Source organism: Lepisma saccharinum, chromosome 24, assembly GCF_977018435.1.
Source record: "Lepisma saccharinum chromosome 24, izLepSacc3.1, whole genome shotgun sequence".
Lineage (NCBI taxonomy): Eukaryota > Metazoa > Arthropoda > Insecta > Zygentoma > Lepismatidae > Lepisma > Lepisma saccharinum.
In genome coordinates, this window is record NC_139252.1 from 35,389,937 (window position 1) to 35,412,065 (window position 22,129).

General features: G+C 38.4%; 1 long non-coding RNA gene across 3 annotated transcripts in view; it reads left to right on the forward strand.

Annotated features, from left to right (window-relative positions):
* The window catches only part of LOC145977971 (uncharacterized), a 374,894-nt gene that overhangs the window by 318,998 nt on the left and 33,767 nt on the right, over positions 1-22,129 (forward strand). For all 3 annotated transcript variants that reach the window (XR_014440641.1, XR_014440640.1, XR_014440642.1), the window contains one exon: positions 20,437-20,559. This is a non-coding gene — a long non-coding RNA (uncharacterized LOC145977971). The remainder of the gene's footprint in view (positions 1-20,436; positions 20,560-22,129) is intronic.

The following is a 22,129-nucleotide window of genomic DNA, read 5'->3' on the forward strand; positions in this document are numbered from 1 at the left end:
AACAGGTGATAATCAGAGGGAGCGATGTCTGGAGAATAAGGCGGGTGGGGTAGGACGTCCCATCTTAATGTTTCCAAGTACGTTTTCACCACTTTGGCAACGTGGGATCGTCCGTTGTCATGCTGCAAAATCACTTTGTCGTGCCTCTCGCTGTATTGCGGCCGTTTGTCCTTCAATGCTCGGCTCAACCGCATTAATTGCGTTCGATAACGAGCACCTGTGATTGTTTCACTTGGTTTCACCCCAATTCTGCATCTTCGAAAACTTTCTGTCTTCCACCACTATGCCGGTCTTCGACGTTAAAGTCACTGTTCTTGAAGCGTTGAAACCACTCACGACAGGTTCTCTCACTTATAGCGTCCTCACCATACGTAGTGGAGAGCATTCGATGAGCCTCAGCCGCAGTTTTCTTCATATTGAAACAAAAAAGTAGAACCTCCCGCAAATGGCGAGAATTTGGCTCGTACACTGACATTTTCAATCGCGAACAACTTCATGATGCACACACCACTCGACTAATGTTTGAATGGGGTTATCTTGACAGAGGTCCAAGCTAACTGCGTGACGTCTGCGATCTGCTTCTTTCGACCGCTACTTCCTGTTGTTGCCACCTGTCGGAAAACGGCGGAAGCAAAGTTGTACACCTTGTAGATATACAGAATATGCAAATTACAAATGTATGTAATTTTTAAAAAAAACATAAGTAGTAGTAGTAGTAGTAATGGTAATATAATAATAATAATAATAATAATAATAATAATAATAATAATAATAATAATAATAATAGAATAAAAGTTTCTGTGGCTCTGCCCCCCTCTGAGAAAAAATCCTGTGGACATACATGCAGTCATTAATGCAAAGTAGAGCATACAAGCTGTGTGGGTTGTAGCCCCAACTTGCTGAAACCATGCATAAAAGTGGAGCAGGTGTCATCTACACAGTTCTGGGATGAAAATGTTATCCAGAATTACTTCTTATAATCATTATACTGTCACTCGCAGAGAACTAAATGGCAGACCAATGTGTTTTGCTTTCGCACGACAGATGGCACCACCGCACGTAATTTTCTGCAGGAGTATTATTTGTTATTGTACTCTTTTCCGTGCCCCATCTTGTACAATGAAAATACACTAAAATGCACTTAGTTTATATTAAAATGATTTATACTATTTTAATACACTGGACTTCTAAACAAATTAAGTTATTTTAAATTATTCAAATGTAATTCGTTCATCCCGATATTTAAAATATTTCCTTTCGTAGAAGAACATAGTGCATGTAATACATATTTAAAGTTGATAATTTTTAGCGTTGTTTGAGATTACTTTTTAAAATCTCGAACAACAAATTAACAAAAATAAGATTAATAACTATTAATGTAATTAACAGAAAATACATGAGAAGTAAACCAGACATATGAACAAATGATGCAATAAAATGCATTAAATTTGAAGCGCAGAGAAGCAGTCCAGCATTTCGTTGTTTCATGTTAACACTTCACTTTCTCTTGATGCATTATAATTCATCGGATCAGAAAATTCTATCAAAGACGAACAAAGAAACAACAATTACAAGCATGGTTGTATTATTTGATGCATTTGAAGTGAATACATTAAATTTAATGCCCATCGAAGCCCCGAGTTTGATTCCCGACCAGGGCATGGGTGTTACTTGGGAGTGTCTGATAATGTATTTAATTTAATCATCACTTATCCTCATCGTCGCGATTAACCAAAAGTGACAGAAAGGCAATGCTAAATAATAGTTACAATAAACTTGATGCATTTTATTTTTTGTATGCTACACGAAAGAAGTATCGACAGCTCTGGTGTACATAAATTTAAATTAAATAATGCAAACGTTTATAATGTTAATTGTTTACTGGATTGCTGGTTGTTATTAGTTCAAATTGAAATGTTTAATACATATTCTGACCTATTGTGGAAAATATCATCGGGCATGTTTCGAATTGTAGAGGAGTAGATTGAAGTAAAACAAACATTGAAGTAAAACTATACTCTGTCCCGGGAAACTGTGGAGCAAGCGGAAAACAACGAGTTTTTGTCAAGTAGTGACTTGAGAGGGCTCAAGCAATGAACGCGTGAGAGTGGAAGTGAGTAGATGCAGCTACCATCTGTTTGCATAGCTCCTCCCTGCCGCTTTTTCCCCTTCTAAACCATTAAGGCCTTGCTGCAAAGATTGCCCAGGGTGTAACTCCGTATAATATTGCCTTTTAATGTGCGATCTTCGTGCTGTATACACCATATTTTTTAAAAAGTAATAGCAACACGCAATAGTGCAATTAAAATACTTTCTTATTGCATAAAAATAGTGTTCAAATATTACAATCAAAATAGTTCATATGTTCTATTCGTTTAATTATAGAATGAAGCAAAAATAATATTTTATATGATATAATGAAAATTCACTGCAGCGCCAATATTCAATGAATAGTAAACAAAACAGAATTATGACAGAAGATGGTGCCACATCCATAGGTAAAGAAATAGTTTTATATTGAACACATCCAATTTTGTAATTAAATATAATTAACGTTGCGCCAATAGCACATTTGAAATGAACATAAAACAGTAATTTAGAACTTTTTATTAGCCCTCAATGATTCTTGGTTTTAACCTTCACTTATGTACTTCTCTTAGGTAATACTAACAAATATATAAATTATGTTTTTTATTCGTTGTAATTATGTTTGCAGGACACCTGCACTTCAGACTAAGGAACAGAAATCTCTTATTTTTGAGACTGCTGAAAAATGTTGGTGGCGCAGTGGCGGCGATTAGGAGGGACGAGGGGGGCAGTTGCCCCCTTTTTTTTTGCCATTTTTACCCCCTTTTTTGTCACTTTTGCCCACTTATGTACCAAGGGCTAGTAAACTGCCCTTGCCCCCTTAGTTTTAGCACCTTGTTCCCCCAGTTTTGGAACCCAATCGCCGCCACTGGCCCGGCGTATATTGTATGTCCTAGGTTCTGTCCCCTCCGGTCTAGGGAAGGAGCACCAACATCTCAAGGAATAAAACGCCAGCAACATTAGTTTCCATAACATTCTGATTCGGTCCGCCGTGTTGGAAACAAGTAAAAGTTGTGATCATAGCGCTGTATTACTTTCCCTCATCCCGGCTCATCATTGGCGGAAGAAGGGAATGTCTGTAGGATACTCAGCGGAAACTGTGCTATGGAGTTTATCCCGGGACAGGCGTTAGACTTAGGAGGGGATTATTGGCTCGATCTAAAGAGAACTATCTCATCACAAGGTGTTTACGTAACGGTTGCCTTAAATGATCCCCCTGTGATTATGGACGTTGTCCCACTTCTGTATCGGACTACCTGGTAATCTTCCTGTGTAAAGGTGGGGAACTTCAAAGCCTTGTTTTTGCTAGGCAGCCGAAGAGGCGTCGATACTCAGTGTGGGTCCGCCGGAACAACCGCGTAGGTGAAATTTTCGTGGTTAATCCGTTTTGCGGTTGTTCACTTTCGCGCTTATTTTGTTCGCGTTCAATCCGTTTCGCGCTTAATCTTTTCGCTCTTATTCCTTTGCTCTTGTTCCGTTCGCGCTTACGTTTCTCTATAATTCCTTTCGTGCTTCTTCCAGTGTTCAATTTTGGTTTCGCGGTTTTTCCATTTCGCACTTGAACCTTTCGCGCTTGTTCCGTTTCGCTTTTGTTCCATTCGTGTTTGATCCTGTGTTACGATTTGCGTTTAATCCCTTTCGCGGTTATTGCAGCCCACTGTGGTGTTTGCCCACCCAAATTTTCACAATCATTGATAGCAGAGACACTTACACATCCATTAGCATGCAATGTTAATTGAATATTATCCATTGTCTAGTGCTTTAAACTATAACTACTTATTGCAACACTACATTTAGAGGTATAACCTCTTCTCTCGTCTTCAGGTGAATTCTTTGGGGGGGGGGCGGTAGTGGGAATCGAACCTACGACAGACCTGTGATTTTTTACTACAAATCCATTGCTGTAACCTAAGTGTTAGAATAAGATAATTTAAAGCATTAGTTTGATTGATTGATTTGGTGCTTTAAGTCCACTTAATGCACAGTTTAAAGTGGGATCCGAACCACTATGTGCCTCCTCCGGGTCTCGAACCAGGAACCCCTTGATTACAAGGCGACGACGCTACCACTGCACCATCGGGGAAGCGCATTAAAGCACTAGACAATGGATAATGTCCAATTAATATTGCATGCTAATATAGAACTATTGCCACTAACATTCAGAGAATTGATAACTCATCCAGACGAATAAAAAGAGAGAGAGAGAAAATGAAGCAAAACCTGGTAGAATATTGTAGAGAAGTGAGAAAGAAACCTACAGAGATGCAGGAGAGCACTTTACCTTTACTTTTTTTTTTTTTTTTACAGCTTCAGGTTTCATCTTAACCGATCTTATGGTAGGGGTTTTTCACTGAATAAAAATATCTTAATTTCCACCTATACTTATGTAAGGGGCGCTTAAATAAATGTTAAGGAAAAGGGAGGGGGGAAAAGGTCAAGATAAAGGAAAGAAAGATCAAGAAGAAGTTATGAAAACGTCAATAATTTTTTATTTGTTATTTTGGTAGACACCCTGTTATGTCTCTTTGTCTGTCTTGCTTCTTTATCTCTCTTTCCCCTGTTTGTCTAGCTTCATTTTCTTTCTCTTCCCTTATTCTCTTGTTTCTCTCTGGTTTATTTAATTACATTGCACGCAATCGCTTCTTTCATTTCCCTTATTTTCTCACTCTCTTAAAACGTTTCTTCTTCTGATGACACGCAACAATACATTCCATTTTTCAATATTGACAATGACCCTTCAATATTTTCTACGGATACCCATGATAATGTACGTAAATATATTTGTCAGAAAGCTCCCAGTCGTAGTAGCACCTTTGTAATTTTAAGAAGCGTACTGAAACTTGTCTTGTCCCCGTTATGTTCCGTTAAGCATGATAGTAAACACAAACTAAAAAAAAACAACAGTTCAGTTCAAATAAACATGCTTGAAACGTGTTAAGTGCGTAATTAAAATACTTTGTGACGTGCCATACGTATATTGACCTTTCTGCCGCCGATTTGACGAGTTTGTCGGAAAAGTAAACTCCAGTGGGATTATGGACAAACATGATTGTTTACCTTCACTGTTGCTCCTGTGACAACATAAAGTTCAGGCAGTTTGATATCTGCTTTGCTTCTGTCTCTATGCTCATTGATTTTTACCTTTGGTAGTTAGTGTGAATTGCCCCGGGAAATAGAGCCAAACTAGCTGTTAACGGTAGGTTTATTGTTTCGAGTGTTTGTTTTAGTGTATTGACATTAAGGTGAATCGATCGAGCAGATATTTGTATAATTGGATAACAGATGGAAGCATAATCGTATTAACGAGTGCGTGAGTTGACCTTTTTGGAAGATATTGGCCCCCAAAGTGCCTGAAAAGTGGCAAACAGAATATTTTTACCTTCAATATCCACTGGCAAATGACAATTTTAATTTGCATACATACCGGGTGGCCAAAAATTAAAGTTACCCAACTCAGAGCCCTCTGTAGCCTGTTTGAGGCATCGTAGAACTCTGGAATTTGGTGAATCCACTATGCAGACCATGGGTAAGAGGATGGCGATAAAAAAATAGTTCAATTTTCCGCCACCAGGTTGAAATGTGGTCTGCATAGTGGATTCACCAAATTTCAGAGTTCTACGATGTCTCAAACAGGCTACAGAGGGCTCTGAGTTGGGTAACTTTAATTTTTGGCCACCCGATACATACATACGTACACCCCCACACACACGCACATATATGTATGTATATATATATATATATATATATATATATATATATATATATATAAAGCAATAAAGCATTAGTTGGCATTCTACTTGTAAATCATCTACTTCATAGATAGTCTCAAACAGATTAAAAACCGGATGTTCTAAAAGCGAATTTTATTGTTACTACAATTTCCATACATGTGTAATTTACATATTTCTTACATACGTATATATTTAGAGATAGAGAGATAAATATTTCTAAAGAGGAGGCTTAAATGCACATCTAATTAATATATATATAGGAAACAATAAGAAGGGCTTCCCCCATGGCGAAATGATTAGCACATTGCGCTACGACACCAGGGGTCCCGAGTTCGAATCCCGGCCTGGGCATGGATGTTTTGAGTGTCCATTCCTCAATTACATCATATCATCACTCATCCCCATCTTCGCAATTAGCCAAAAGTGGCATAAAAGCGAAGTCAAATAAAGCAAATCAATCAGTCAGTCAGCAATAGGAGGGTATATTTAAATGAATTTAAGCCTTCCTTCGTGGTGGAGTGGTTAGCACAACGCCTGGGGGTCTCGGTTTCGATTTCGGACTTTGGCATGGATATTCTTCATCAAATTCATCATAACATCACTGATCCACATCGTCGCGATTAGACAAAAGAAGTTAGAAATGCGACACTAAGTAACAACAATGTACAGAATAAATAATTTTTACATAGTAAGAACGCAGATTGATTATGTTTTTGAATACATGCAAGACACATTATTTACGTTTATTATTAAATTAGTGGACATGGCTCCAAGTATTATGATGACGATTCTAATCTACGTTGAAAGTTTTCTAAATAAATAACTTGGAGTTTTTATATAATAAAGTAAATTTTCCTCTAAACCAAGAAAAATTTCGGGGGCACTTGGTAGTTTCATGGTGGGGGAGTATCTCTTCCAGTCCCCTTGACGACGTCACTGATGTACAGTAATGTTTTCACGAAACTTGTGATTTAAAACTTTATCTTCTTAATTTACAGCTCCTGTGAGGCTTCCTAACATTATATGTGTGTATTATCATGATCTGTTGTTTGTATGCAAGCGTTGTGCTTCATCAACAGATTTACAAGTGTGCATTTTTGAACATGAATAAATGTTAAACAATTTTCCTCGATTTGCGTCTGTTACTTCTATGAACGTAATAATTGATTTTTCATAGGTTTTGATGTAAAACCACAGTTTAATTTCTGATTTACAACACAATAATTTCGGTCATGTCCAATTTATTATCCATTAACTGCTTAATAATATTGCTAATAATACTTCTTTTGATCAATTAATACATGTTTTGAATTTTTATTAACTGGGTAAGGTTTAAATTCATAACAGCTAATATTATTTAATTTCGTACTATAAGGTACTGAAAACTGTAGCTTCTTCTCTAGTAACGAACATTTGAAAATTTATTTCTAAATACCTTGTGTTGCGTGTAATTATTGTTTACTATCGTTGATTTATTAAAACCTATTACAATATCACGAACAACTTTGGATTTATCATATTCGTTATGAAAATCAGAATAATTTTCGACAGGTATTTAAATTGCTTATTTGCACACAGTTTAGATTTCAAAATGTTATTACTTTTTATAATAATATAAATATAGTAATATTTAATGTACCAGATACTATTCATCATGTTATTACAAGAATGTACTTTTGATTCTTAAAATTCAAATAGATGAAACAGAACTTTATTTCTATTCGTATTCCACTTATTTATATTTTTCGTCGATTTTGTACCAACATAGCAAGTTGATCCTCTTTCAGGATGGTAAGATATTCACTACTTCTGTCCTGATTGTCTTAATGTATGTGGGGCAAAATATTTCAGTGTCAACAATTGATTCATTTGAAAGCTTCGATATCTCAGAAACCATTCGAACAATAAATATGAAAGTTGGTGGGTTTAAAAAAATAATTCACCATCAGCTTGTCCATTTATCTGTTCTACCTAAGTAGTAAATAGACGATACCAATATATAGCGCACTATCAGGCGTGAATGCCTTTCCCGGTCCCCGGTGACATATATTTCATTCCCCAGCACGGGGCCAAATGTCACAATAGTTAGGGGGTGCCGTTCGTGCAATTGAAAACGATCCAGGTTTTTAGCTCGGGTTCTGAGACGGTCTTTGTTGTCGTACATGTGCGAAGCGGGGATAAAATATATTCAAATATTACACTTTAAAATCTACCTGACATCTATCGGCACTGAAACAAAAACATACCAAATAGCATTGTACCTGAAAACATCAAATGATAACTCGGACGAACAGTAAAATATAAATATATTGTAATCAAAGAAAATATTGGGATAACAAACATCTTACAGGTCCCCCTGATTCACTCTCTCATTCTCTCACTCATTCTCACTCCTGGGAAATGTCAACATAGAAATACACTTACAAGTCACGCATTTAATCGACGTACCATTTCATTTTTGTTTAAACATTTAACTTGAATTTAGGTCGTTAGTCTGCCGCTCCTGCGCTCATTTAAATCAAATATGTGCCAGCCCTCGGAAAAGCAAGTATCAGAAATTTAGGTTGGCGTAGTTGAACCTTTCGTTCGAATGAACATGCGCATCAAAACCGCAATTAGAAACACCAAGTTTCTCGGACGGGGTTAATACAAACAAGCCTCTCTCGTCTCTTGAGAACAATAACACTTCTACATAGTGATGCAAAACTTAATCGACTCCAGCCCGGAATACACAAATTAATCATCGGCGCGAGCAAATATTACATAACCACAATACAATAAAAGTACTACACTGGCACGACCTTGCAATATAAAATACTCATTCAACAATTAAAAGACTAATGCGTCGACCTTCGATAAGCTAATTTAAGCGACTGGGAGCTTAATCACACAAAAATGGAGCACGCTTTGACAAATTACATGAAAAGTTAGCGTAATAAATAGAAGCTTTTACTTTAAAATGCAGACAATCAAAATATTAAAGAATATGAAGATGAAACGACCTTTATAAATATATATAACCATTACTCAAAATATAAGACGCGGAAGTTAGGTTCTGAATTCCTGAGTACGAGTTTATGGTACTGCGTTGACGCAAAACAATACATTTGTACATGAACATGAACCTGCTGAAGAATACATCTTTCCCGGATACGGGAATTCGCACTAGAATCCTTTGCGACATAAAAATGTTCCTTTGCGGGCATCTATCAAGCGTCGGTCTGGAGTGCTCTTTCTCTCTCTCGCCAAGGGCGTATCCCAAGTATCGGTCTGGAGCGCTCTCTCTCTCTCTCTCTCGGGCATCGACGTTGGTTGGCTTCGGGGCATGCCGCGTCGGTGGTGTTGGCGTTGGCGTCGGCCGTACGTTCGCATCGCGATGGTAGTGGAGCGTCATGGTTGCAGGATTCGGGGAAAGCCGACAGCCCCCCCTCTCTATCGTGTTAGCCGGCCATAGTTCTGGATAGTTCTCGTTTCACAAAAACAAATCACCGCGAATGTTATCACCAAAACAAGCACACGCGAAGTACTTCACAAGCGGTTACTCGCTGATTGTCCGCAAACAAAGCAAAGTCCACGGAGATGTTCTCGCTACAAAAATCCTGACAAACCTGTGTGGTGAACTCGAAGTCCCGCAGATTTATATGAGATTCAAAAACGTCAGTTGGATAGACGTTAGACTTGGCTTGGCTTCGGTTCGAACAGAGTATGACAGCCCCCGCTCTATTGTGTCCAAACGCGGTCAAAGGTCGTGACTTCGGTCCTGGGCAGCGGATTAAGTTCTTGCCTCCCTGACGCCTATCTGGGAATCTGTGGTCTGCCGTGCACCTCTGATGAAAAACAACTTGCCCTCCCGTAGTGAATTCTCTGTTGGTCTTGACGAAAATAAATCCATCTGTCATTCGTGACGAGCCGCTTCGGTTGCCCCAATTTCATGTACTTTGCCGTGTTGGCTATTATTGCTGTGACTCAGTAAACCTGTGCCCCAACTCCCGATGTCTTGCTCGAATATCAATTTTACCACATGTATGCATTGGAAATATTCAAATGACAAAAACCAGATTTCACACTTTACACAAGTCATAATATTATTAATTTCACAAAATGATAAATATCGAATCGTGATTTTATACGTCACTGGATACCGTGACAAATTGATACCTTTTTTGGGCCTCCCCAATGGCGCAGTGGTAGCGTCATTGCCTTGTAATCGAGGGGTTCCGGGTTCGATACCCGGTGGAGGCTCAAGTGGTTCGGATCCCACTTTAAACTGTAGGTCCAGTCCCGATTAGCCTTACTGTGCATAAAGTGGACTTAAAACACCAACTCAAACCAAATAGATACCTTTTGATTTCTGGAGAACTATTTTAGGTAAGCAAAACGAATTTAGGTGGACACACCCATCTAAATAATTCTGACCTAGCGTGATATAAATGATCTTTATCCGATTGTCTGGCTGTCTATGACAGACAGTCAGGAATCGATACATGTTTAATCTTCTTTGCAAATCGTGGTATCTAAACAAGAAACTATTTTTTTTCTATATTTTTCATGTATTAGCTTATAGCATATATTTTTTACAAATGATGTCCATACTTTCAAACATTTTCATTTATTTTCATATTCATGCTATTACTTCATTTGCCCTTCTTGTGTTAAATACCAAAGGTTTTCCCTTCACCTGAAATCTGTTCACTTGGTACTCTCTGTTTAAACTTGACACTAGACAATGCATCTTTTACTTGCATTCTTGCCAACAATAGAAGCTTTCACAGCAACATCTATTGAATATTTAAAATATTTCCATTACTTCATGTAACATTTAACGCAGTTTGGGTCAATTTAGGTGGAGATTCAGGTTTGAGAACTTAAAAGAAAGTTTGATAATTCATTGTTTTGGCAACAAGAAAATAAGCGGTAGGGGGCCGTAAGTCAATTACCCCAGGGGCGGAGCCTGAAATCGGTTAGAAATTTGGACTCAACAATTTTAAACGACAAAATCTCAACTCTAAACGGCTGTACAGTCAGTCGTAAATACTTGAAGGCCCAGGGGGAAAAACGATGAATGTCGATTTTTCGTCCATTTTGAGATCGCAGCGCCATCTGATAGCTCAGAAGCTGTACTATAAGAATGTGAACTACCTTGGTTGGGAAAACGGTGAGAAGTGCCTGAAAAACGCATTCAAACATTCGGGGCAAGGGGGAAAAACGATGAAACTCCGAGCGTCGGGGGAAGAACGATGAGTGTTTTCTGTTAAATAATGTGTGCCTCACTGAAACGGGTTAGCGCTAAGGGAAGGTTATTCCAGTCGTTCGTTGTGCGTGTGTTGAATCGTGCAGTGTTTTGATCAGTTCTATTGTGTACTATTTGTGACGAACATGAATGTTTGCTTAATATTTGTTGAGAGATTAAGATTTTTAAATGTTTGTTATTTCAAATTATATGCAAGATGTCACAGACAACTTTAATTAGATTGGTACAGTTGTGGTTGGAACTTGTATATATGTTTAGAAATACGTCATAATCTGTTCGCATTGACGTCACGTTCCCATCTCAACAGAGGAAGTGACTCGTACAAGTCGCAAAAGGCTGTGGTTGAAGCTGGCATCAATGACTCTGAAAAATCAAAAAGAGAAACAGAACTCTCAAGACTGGAAGCAGAACACAAACTTCATTTACTGAAAGCTCAGAAGTTTTATTCCCTCAAGAAGTTATACAAAGAGAAGAGTAGAAAGGATGACACCATAGCTGCAGTTACCATGGATGTTCAGAAAAATTTACCGACCCCCAACATTAGCACCAATGATGTGTATTATAAACGTCAGTTGAACTTCTACAGCTTCAATATTCACATCCTTTCCTCTGGTGATTCAGTTTTCTTCATGCACGACGAGACCGTTGCTTATAAAGGGCCAGATGATGTGTGCTCTATGGTCGACAGTTTTGTGCACAACCTTTTGCCTGAAAAAGTTCTTCGCGTGGTCATCTTTTGTGATTCTTCTGCCGGCCAGAACAAGAACTATACTGTCATTCGATACCTCCACCATCTCGTGACAGAAAAACGTCGTTTCGATGCCATCAACATGTTTTCCAATCAGGGCCCACTCCTACTTAGAGTGCGATAAAAACATGAGCTACATAAATCAACAGTCCTATGTTGAGTTGCCGGACGAATGAAGAGATGTAATAAGGAACAGCAGACACAAATCAACGCCATTTCCTGTGGTAAACTGCACGAAGGAACTCTTCAAGACGTGGACTGACTTCTTGAAGCCAATTTTCCTGCCAAAATGTCCATTTCCTAACAGGCCAGTGCGTTGTTTGGAGATACGAGCTGAAAACCCTACCAAAATTTTCTACCGCAATACCTATCTTGGCACTTACTTGCGCGCTGATGTCATGTGGCGACCACCGAAGCGAGGAAAGAACAAAGGGACCTCTACTTCACCTAGAAACATTTTGAGAAACCTGTACGATGGACCGCTGCCAATTCCTTTACCCAAGTACATGGATTACCAGAATTTGAAGCGATTTTTCACCAACCCAGAGGCTCAACAGTTTTACGAGACCATGCTAACCACCAACGCTACGGTAGAAAATGATGAGAATCTCTATGTGGACTACTTAGTTGATGATCAGGAATAGTTTGTGAGTTCCCCCAAGACTGATCCAACTTCTTTCATTTTGATGATAGTTTGATAAATAACAAACAACACTCCTTTTAATGTTGTAGTGTTACTCTCATTTTGTCTTTGTTTATTAGTGCACACCTGCAATGTAGAATTAAAACCACATTTTTCGGTATAATTTTGCTTATTACTCTTTTTTGGTTTCCTCTGATTCTCCAGCAACATTTTCCTATGGTTAACTACATCTGTGGGAGTAAAAAGATACTTAAAAATAATTATTTTGGCATATAATGGCGTATTTATGAATATAAATACTTGTTTTTCATTTCCTGGCAAATCGTCTCGCATGAACATTCATCGTTTTCCCCCCTGCCCCTTCACTTCTTTCCGCGCTCCAATTTTTTTTATTCACAATTAGGATCACATAATCTTCATAATGAAAGAAAAAAATTGAAAATTTGAGGGTGTAGAATAGGGTACTCGACCCGAAAATAAAGCACATTTTGTATTTGAATTTTGAATTACATTTAATTTCTTGTGAGTCTGATGTTTTTAATTTATCTAAGTGAGCCACTTGCTTAATGAAAATTGCAATTTTTCATCCTCATTAGCAATTCGTTGAAATTCTGTAACCGATGAATTTGAGTTTTCTTAAATCCTACCTTATGCACAGAAAGGCTAGTCGGGACTCGACTTACAGTTTAAAGTGGAATCAGAATCATATGTGACTGCACATAGTACCCAGAATTCCTTGATTACCTCTTTGTTACCACTACGCCATCGGGGAGTTCCCTTTGTAAGAAATAAAACAGTCGATGTGGCAATGGACGAACTATACTGGTCACATTTCCAGATGGCGGCTAACTTTCATGGCCATTTCAGTCTCTTTCTGTCTCCCAATCACTTCGGAGGAATGTGGCTCGATCGGTGTCAACAAACTCAGTTGCGAAGTAAAAGCAGTAGGGGTAACATCGCTCTCCCGAAGCACGTTGTCAAACTTACATTTGTATTTGCCAGTTGCATACCGACCTGTGAGTGGTCGTTCTGGAAAGTCCATTGTGCAGGACCACGTGTACAGTTATACCATTACCCCCCCCCCCCCCGCATTTGATTTCTGGTGCCTATGATGGTTGTCGAACTCCCTCGCCTTACCGTACGTTTGACAGTAGCCGACGCTCATGTTTCGTCCGGCTAACAGCGTTCGGCGCCTTGTGACTCGAAGATGCCCGATGTAAGACGAAGAAAATTCAATTGATCGCTGATGCACCATTTCCCAACCGCCAACTGGAAATGCGACCAGCATAGTGCCTATGGAGCACATCGCGGTTACGTACTAAATACGGTTTCAACTAGTTATTTAGTGAAATGCGTCTAATTGGACGAGTATTGCGAAACACTGCAAGTTAGCAAGCATACATCTTTATGTTGATGGTCATCAAACAAAAACACGCTGTGCTTTCCCATGCTATATTGCCTGATTAATTAACTAAATGTTATCGTAACTCAGATTGTGCAGGTGCAATTGAAAGATAAAACAACAGACAGTGCAAGTTTCCGTTCCAAGGGCGCTTTTGTAATATCAGTTTGGACATTTTCAAGTTATGGTTGAAGTAGTTGGTCTACTAGAACATGTTTAATGTCTGACACGCCCTCTCCTTATTGGAAGTTATCATGACGTCACGACAAGGATGCGCTTCGTACTATTTTTAGGGATTTTTAGCAAGATGCATCGTAACCGGATGTGATGTCAGAATCTGTCCGCTATGCGGGTGCATGATTTTTCGTGTTCTGCATAGCCGACCTCCGTTGCGGAGTGTTTATCACAGCGCGATACGACGCAAGGGGACCAGGGTTCGAATCCCTGCCTGGGCATGGGTGCTCTTTCTGAGTGTCCCTTCATCAATTCCATCCTAAAATCACTCATCCTCACCTTTGCCATTAACCAAAAGTGGCAGAAAAGCGAATTTAAATGAACCAACGTGATCAATTGTGTTTTACATGCTGGTTTCTTGTCTACTTACTTAAATTTGTAACAAGCAAATTTTCTGTATTAAATATATATATTGATGTCCTAGCTTTTTCTTGCATTTATTATATAATATAGGAAATATATGTGAATATGAAAAAGCATTTTGGATTCCAATCAAAAACCGTGGAGCAAACTAATAATAGTAATAATAATAATAATAATAATAATGATAATAATAATAATCCTCTTATAAGTTGTTGAGACGTATCAAATGAAATGGTAATCATCTTTCTCGTTAAAATCGGGAATCTGTGGCCGCGCATAACAGTAGAGAAGTAAAAGCAAGCGAGTGGCAGAGCAAAGCAGTGCGCTCTCCTACAAACGGCCGGTAGCTGCAGCCACATTTCTTCCCCCCCCCCCCCCATGCAATCTCTTCTCGTCTAACGCGTTCATTCGTCTAGCCTTCTCGAGTTTGAACAGAGGACTTGTTTTCGGTCGCTTGCTCCGCAGACCCCCTGGACAAAGTGCAGTCGCATTTGCGACCCCAAAATTCGAATGCTGGAATCAAGATTATTTAGCCATCAAGGATGCTAAGATTGAAAAGGTCCAGATTATTAAGCACGTAAATGCAAATGCTATTAAGAGGTAGAAAATATCCTGCAGTGTTTTACGTTTCTATGACCGCTTACTCGTTCTCCCACTAGAAGCTCGAAAAGAGTAGGAATCCACTTCCTGTCTCGGATTGTTATCTTGCAGGCTTTTGCGAATTCAGTATAGTTTTAACTACGTGTAGACAAAAAGTTTAAATTTTTGGCATCGTGATTAATTCCGTGCAAAACTGGGTTTTATAAAACATTTTACTGCAACTCGACAACTTATGACGATCTGCCATACCTCTTTCATGATTGAGTTGATCTACTTTTATGCAGAGTGAGGCTAATCGGGACTGGACCTACAGTTTAAAGTGGGATCCGAACCACTATGTGCTTCCACCGGGTATCGAACCAGGAACACCTTGATTACAAGGCGACAACGTCATACATCTTTGGTTCAACGATGGTGCGTTGCTCCGGGAACAGGGGTTTTGTTTTCGTATAGAGCTCTTTTGCGTCGGCAACTCTGAGATCTAATGTAACTTCCCCTTATCCTTTGATCTAGAGCCGATCACCACCTGCTGAGGTGATGCTCACCTGGCTTCGGGGAGCATTATTACACGACTTAGTGCATAGACCTTTACTTTTCTACCTGCTGCGATGGCTTTGGCGTAAACTGTTTCCCAAAACTTGTTCCCTAGAACCTAAAGCTTGAATACTTTCTGTATCAAATACACTAAGTCTAGTACTGACATGTTCCCTATTGGCATCTACTGCGTATTGAACAATGGAAAGCCTTGAGTTTCAAAACCATAAGCGGGGTAAAGTGCACTTGTTTTCCCCACCTCTTTCCCGAAATCAATAATCTTTTAATGGATAGAAGGAAATACGTATAGGTATAGGCTAGTATCAGGCATTGTTGCTATAGGTACAGACCAGGATCAGGCATTGTTGCTATAGGTATAGGCTAGTATCAGGCATTGTTGCTTTAAAAGATATATGGGATATAAGTGGTGACCTTTTCATAAGTCATCCAAATGTCAACCTCTCTTCCACGTAAGTACACCTCGGTAACTACAATCTTACAGGCCTACGAGGCTCTGCCGCCTGGATTCACGGCCAGGATAATCTTCTGTAGAGATGTGTTATCCTGTGTTTGTCCTTCTGTGTGCTGAGCGCCCCTTCACAGCCTCAGTTCAACTAGGTAAGGACATTTGAATCCTCAGAGATAGTTTAGTTCTTTGTAATGAATGAAAAATGGTGTAAGGAAGTTTCTAACACATTTTCTTTTCTTATTAGGGGCCTGTCCTCAATTTTGTTTTAATTAAGTGGCTTATGCCCCTCTTGCGTGACGGGCAAAAATAGCCCATGTACTCATGTGCCCAATCAATCAATCGCGATTAACCAGAAGTGATAGAAAAGTGACGTTAAAGAAACTAAATCAATAGCTCATCAATCAATCTAAAGGATATATATATATATATATATATATATATATATATATATATATATATATATGTGTGTGTGTGTGTGTGTGTGTGTGTGTGTGTGTGTGTATATATATATATATATACAGTGGCGGCGAGTGGGTTCCAAAACGGGAAGGGAAGGTGCCAAAATAGTTGGGCCAAGGGCAGTTTACTTTCCGTTGGTAGATAAGATTCAGAATAGTGTGGGGGCAAAAGTGGTAAAACGTCCCCCTAATCGTCGGCACTCTGTGTGTGTGTATACATACGCATAGGCTATATAGCGTGTGCGTTTGTATGTGGGTTCATTAAATGGATAATCTTAACGAAGTTACACATCCCGATTTCACAGCCCTTGACCATTCAGAACACTGGAAAAAAAATTAGTTTCTCTCGTTTTATCTTCAACATTATAGATTCCGTATGGCTAACAGTTATGATATCCAGACATGCAATAAATGCAAAGGTCGAGGTCCACCCACTTTCGCTTGCCTACTCCAGGCACCTTCTTTGGAAAAATACACACTTTAAGCATTTGTTAGCTTACGAACAGATCATTAAAATGTCTGAACCATCTGCTCCATTGCTTTTTGTTTGTTTTTTCTGGTATTTTGCATGTTGGGAATTAACTGACTCGATTTCATTTCCTTGCGACTTTGTTATATATATATATATATCGGATATTGCTTTGAGCAGTAAAACACATGCACAATGAACATGTATGGACTGAAATTTTCTGTAATTCCCGATTCAACCTCACATTGTTCTTCGCCGTTCCCAATTACGCCCACCTTTCTCCATCACTTGTTTAACCTCCATCAATTTGCGGAGCCCTGCACCCAGCCATCCAACAGAGCAAGAGTTACAGCTCCAACAGAGGTAGTACGCCTCGCGGGGTTAAATTTTTTACTCCTGTATCTAATTACCGTTCGAATAAAGCTCCCGTACCGCCGATAGATATGAAAGTGGTTGTTCGAATCGGGAGTTTGCAGAAGTTTGTGATATATTGATTTTTTTTTCGTATTTTTTTAGTATTTGTACTCGACGATCGTGATGAATTTTCCATGCTTTCTGGCTTGACAGATAGCAGTTATTATGAGTGCTGACTCATTATGAAGCATCTTCTACATATTATTATTATTATTATTTCTAGTATGAAGGAATAAATATCGACAGTTCTGCACTCCCAGTATTTTTAGAGTGTATACGCTGAAACATTAAGTGGAAAACATGTTTCTATTAACTCTGGATTATGTTTCCATTAAACATGGATGAAATCAATTATCTTCACAAAAATTACATTCATGGTAGACTACTGATGACGCTATACACCCATAATTGGCAAAAATAGGCATATTTCCAAAGAGAAGGCATTTTAAAACAAAAAATATATAAAATGTGTACTTTCATGATTGCAAAGGCTGTTGTAGTATGTTATTTCATTTTATTTTCTTGTTTTAATAATTGTATTCATGCTGCTATTTACATTAAAAACGAAAAATTAACAGAAATTAACAACAATTCTCTATCTCTCTCTTTTTCTCTCTCCCTTTTAAAACTCCAACTCAATCAATCAATCAAATTAACTGTATGTACCTGACGTACATCGTGTATACCCTCGACTACAGCCTTGTCAAAGACAAGAAACAAGCTTGCAAAGGATCGTGGCAAGCTTGCACCAGAATATACAGCATAATGATATCTCCATCAAAGGCATTAGCTCGTAGCTAAATCTTTACAATATGGTATGGGAGAGTAATAGATTTAGACATGTTATATGTGTTGCTATGGTAGCCAAATTCAGTTATAGAAGTGTGGAACGTCAGTCCCAACTGAGCAACGCTCTATCGTGCAATGCAACATTGGGATGGGTGACAAAACAGATGCTTCCCAGTGCTACCTCTATTTGCTGCAAGGTGAATGAATCTTAATCTTAAACCTCAGCTAGAATATCTACAGGGTAGGGTTCTTTGTAGATAATGAAACCAGACAGGATGCCTTCCAATGGAGACGTTTAAACGAGTATATTATATAAACAAGGATACATGGAAATAGAATATTTACATGATGGGCTACTTTTCTATATAATTCTTATCTACAGTCAAGTTTATCTCAATATGTTTTTTATTATTTCTTTTCTTCAATTTGTATATTATTCTATCTGGACTTCCTTCTTAATGGACCGATCTGGATCTGGACTTCCTTCTTAATGGATGGTCTGGATCTTGACTTTCTTCTATTTCAACCTTTTGACGATTTATGAATTCATATATACTTTTTCCCTTAAGCTTTGGGAAATATACTAATCGCCTCCTTTGCGGCTGCGATTGGAACGCGCGAACACTAACTGGGTACAACAGAGTGTATACTTGGTGCCAAACGACTGACACGCGCATCCAAGTAGGTGCTACGGTTGAAACGCGCAACCAGAAGTGCTGTGGGGCGTCGACTGGAACGCGCCGCCACTGATGTAAACAAAATTTCCGCTATGAGAATAGTAAATCAATCAGACAGATGCAATATCTGTTCAAAGCCACAAACTTGTATCAGTGCTTTGACTTCTTTAATTTTCATATTAACTTACATATGATCACTGATTTGATTTATCGAATATATATATTAATTTATTTCTTTTATATTTATTCTTTGTCTTCTTATAATATATTCTATTGTTTTTCATCTTTCCAATTTGCTTTGTTCTTATTTATAAAGTTATTCACATATATTATGCCAATTCTTAATCTTGCACGCCTGGTGCTGCCTTCTCTGTTCCGCTTTGGCAAACTATTTACATTATTTGGTCCTATTGGGTACGTAACACCTGTTCCGTTCCAATCCTAACCAGTTCAAATAAGGGAAGATAATGAGAACATTTTGTGTCAGTTGATAATTTCAGACGAAGCGTCGTTACTGGACACTTGAGAATCCCAGAGAAGTGAAATCAAGAGACTTTCGTTCTGATAAAGTTACTGTTGGAAGAACAATTTCCACAAGAAATTTTAACTAAAGTTACATCAAGTTTTGTGGAGCGTTTGATTGATTGATTTGATGTTTTAAGTCCACTTTATGCACAGTAAAGCTAATCGAGACTGGACCTACAGTTTAAAGTGCGATCTAAACCACTATGTGCCTCCACGAGGTATCGAACCCGGGATACCTTGATTACAAGGCGACGACCCTAACACTGCTCCATCGGGGAGACCCTTGTGGACCGTTTGAAACAATGTATTGTTGCAAGGAATTAACCCTTACATAAAGTCTCCCATGTTTACTTGAAATTATGAGTAGCGAAAGTATTTTAAGGTGCAAAAATATGGTCGGGAAACGGGGAAAGAAGTTCTAAAAATGTTTTCAGAAGGCACAAAAAAATTTTGCTGATAAAATGCATTTATTTAATGGTCTTTTTTTCTGCGCCTTCTCTCGTATATACTGAGCGCGGACCGCGTAGAGAACGGTGGTTCTGCCGAATAGGTTATGTTGAAGTTTGTGTTTTCTCTCGCGGGTTTGGCTACATTATCTTGGGAATTATTGGGGCTGCAATGATTATATTATGCCATTTCATAGCTCTCGTTCTGCTCTACAAAATGAGACTATATGATTTTGTGTAGCTGCTCAAGAAGAGTGAAAACCATTTATTTTTCTGTCCAATTTTTCAACAAAACATGAAAGAAAAGGAAGGAAAAATGTGCTGAAGCATGAAAGAGAGGCTAAAAATGGGATAAATGTGCTAATCTCACGAAAAGGTGCAACAAAGTGTGTTCATTTTACTTGATTTCATGTCCTAAAATACATATCTCAAATGATCGGTATGAAAACAGCTATGTTTTTTTAAAGGTGCTGCACCTTAAAATCCGCTCCCTAATTATAAGTTTATTGATATGGAAAACTTAAAACCGTTTTATTATGTAGTAAAATATGCTGTACTTTTAAAAATTTTAGTAAATGTTGTTTTTCTCTCATAGGGTTGAATATCAAAGATGGACAAACAAAAGAAAAAGGCTGTAAGAGACTGCAAATGATATCAAACATTTTACAATGGCGGTCTACCTTTCTGACAAAGAAGCAGATCGTCCGTAGAAGATTTGGTGAGTACAGCTCATTTAGTTCTTATTAGTTTCATATCTTGTTGTTGTTGTCGATTTGCTTTATTTTATTTCGCTTTTTGTGCCACTTTTGGCTAATTTGCGAAGATGGGATGAGTGATGACACGATGAATTGACACTCACGAACATCCATACCCAGATCGGGATTCGAATCCGGGACCCCTGTCGTAGCAGCGCGATGTGCTTACCACTCCGCCACAAGAGTCGGCTTTCATATCTTGTGTGTGTCCCTATAGAGAAATGTACCAAATCCGGTGAATATGGTGGATGCTGTGAACTGAAGCGGTGTAAGGAGCTGCTGTATTCCCGTGGAAGAGTCTATTTCACTAATCTTACGATTCCGTCTTCTTTTTCTGCTCGTCAAAGTCGATGAAGAGGGTAGTGTATATTTTCACTCTACCAGGTATGTCTTCTTTGTCGATTTCCAATTACATCGATTATAATACTATACCATTTCGTGTTCGGTGTTTCCAAGTCCTGCTGGCCGATATTGTTGTTCATCACCGTGCAGTACATTATTTTCCGAAATGGAAAATATGGAGAGGTGAGGTGGCAGAAACCCTCCCCCCTCTTTCTTGCACGCAAGTACATACTCGAAATTGCACAAAAAAGGTTTTCTTTTCAGTATTTGAGCTCTTCTTAAAAATTCTCGTTTCGCCTATGAAGAACGATCTGAGTTCAACTTATATAACCGATGCGATAGAAGATGATATATGGTGCATAATATGTGGATAGACTTTCAAGCAACGTCACGAATAATATTGTGTTAATGTTACAGAGGCCTAAGCACCGAACCAGAATAAGTCTTCTATTACTCCTCTGTCTTAACTAATATACAACGACTAACTAACTAACTAACTAACTCCCTAGCCTTCTTAAACCCGAAGGTTCATGGCTGTAGCAAGACAGGCCTTCCATCTTTCCCTATCTTGAGCAAGTTCTATATACTCTTTTCCATCCCTACCGATTTCCCTTAGGTCCATCTCAACGTTGTCCCTCAATCTTCGTCTTGGCCTTCCTACAGGTCTCTTACCATCAGGTTTCCCAACAAGAATCCTGTAAACTCCTCTTTCCTCTCCCATTCGTGACACATGGCCTGCCCACCTAAGTCTTCTTGATTTAATTATTCTAATAATATCTGGACATGAATACAAATTATGTAGTTCTAAATTATGTAACCTTCTCCACTCACCTGTCTCCTCATCCCTTTTAGGTCCAAATATTTTCCTAAGGATCTTATTTTCAAATACTCTCACTTTATGTTCCTCTTTCAATGTAAGGGACCAAGTTTCACATCCATATAATACTACAGGCAAAATTAATGTTTTGTATATTTTAACTTTTAGTTTCTTAGATATTAAACGAGAAGACAAAAGTTTATGAAGAGAGAAGTAACATGCATTTCCTGAATTAAGCCTACTTTTTATTTCCTCTTTAATATAATTTTCATTTGTTAATATTACTCCTAAGTATTTTTGATTATTACCTAACACTTGGTTTCGGCCTGTAAGCATATATTTAGTTTTCTCTTTGTTAACTTCCAAACCTATCT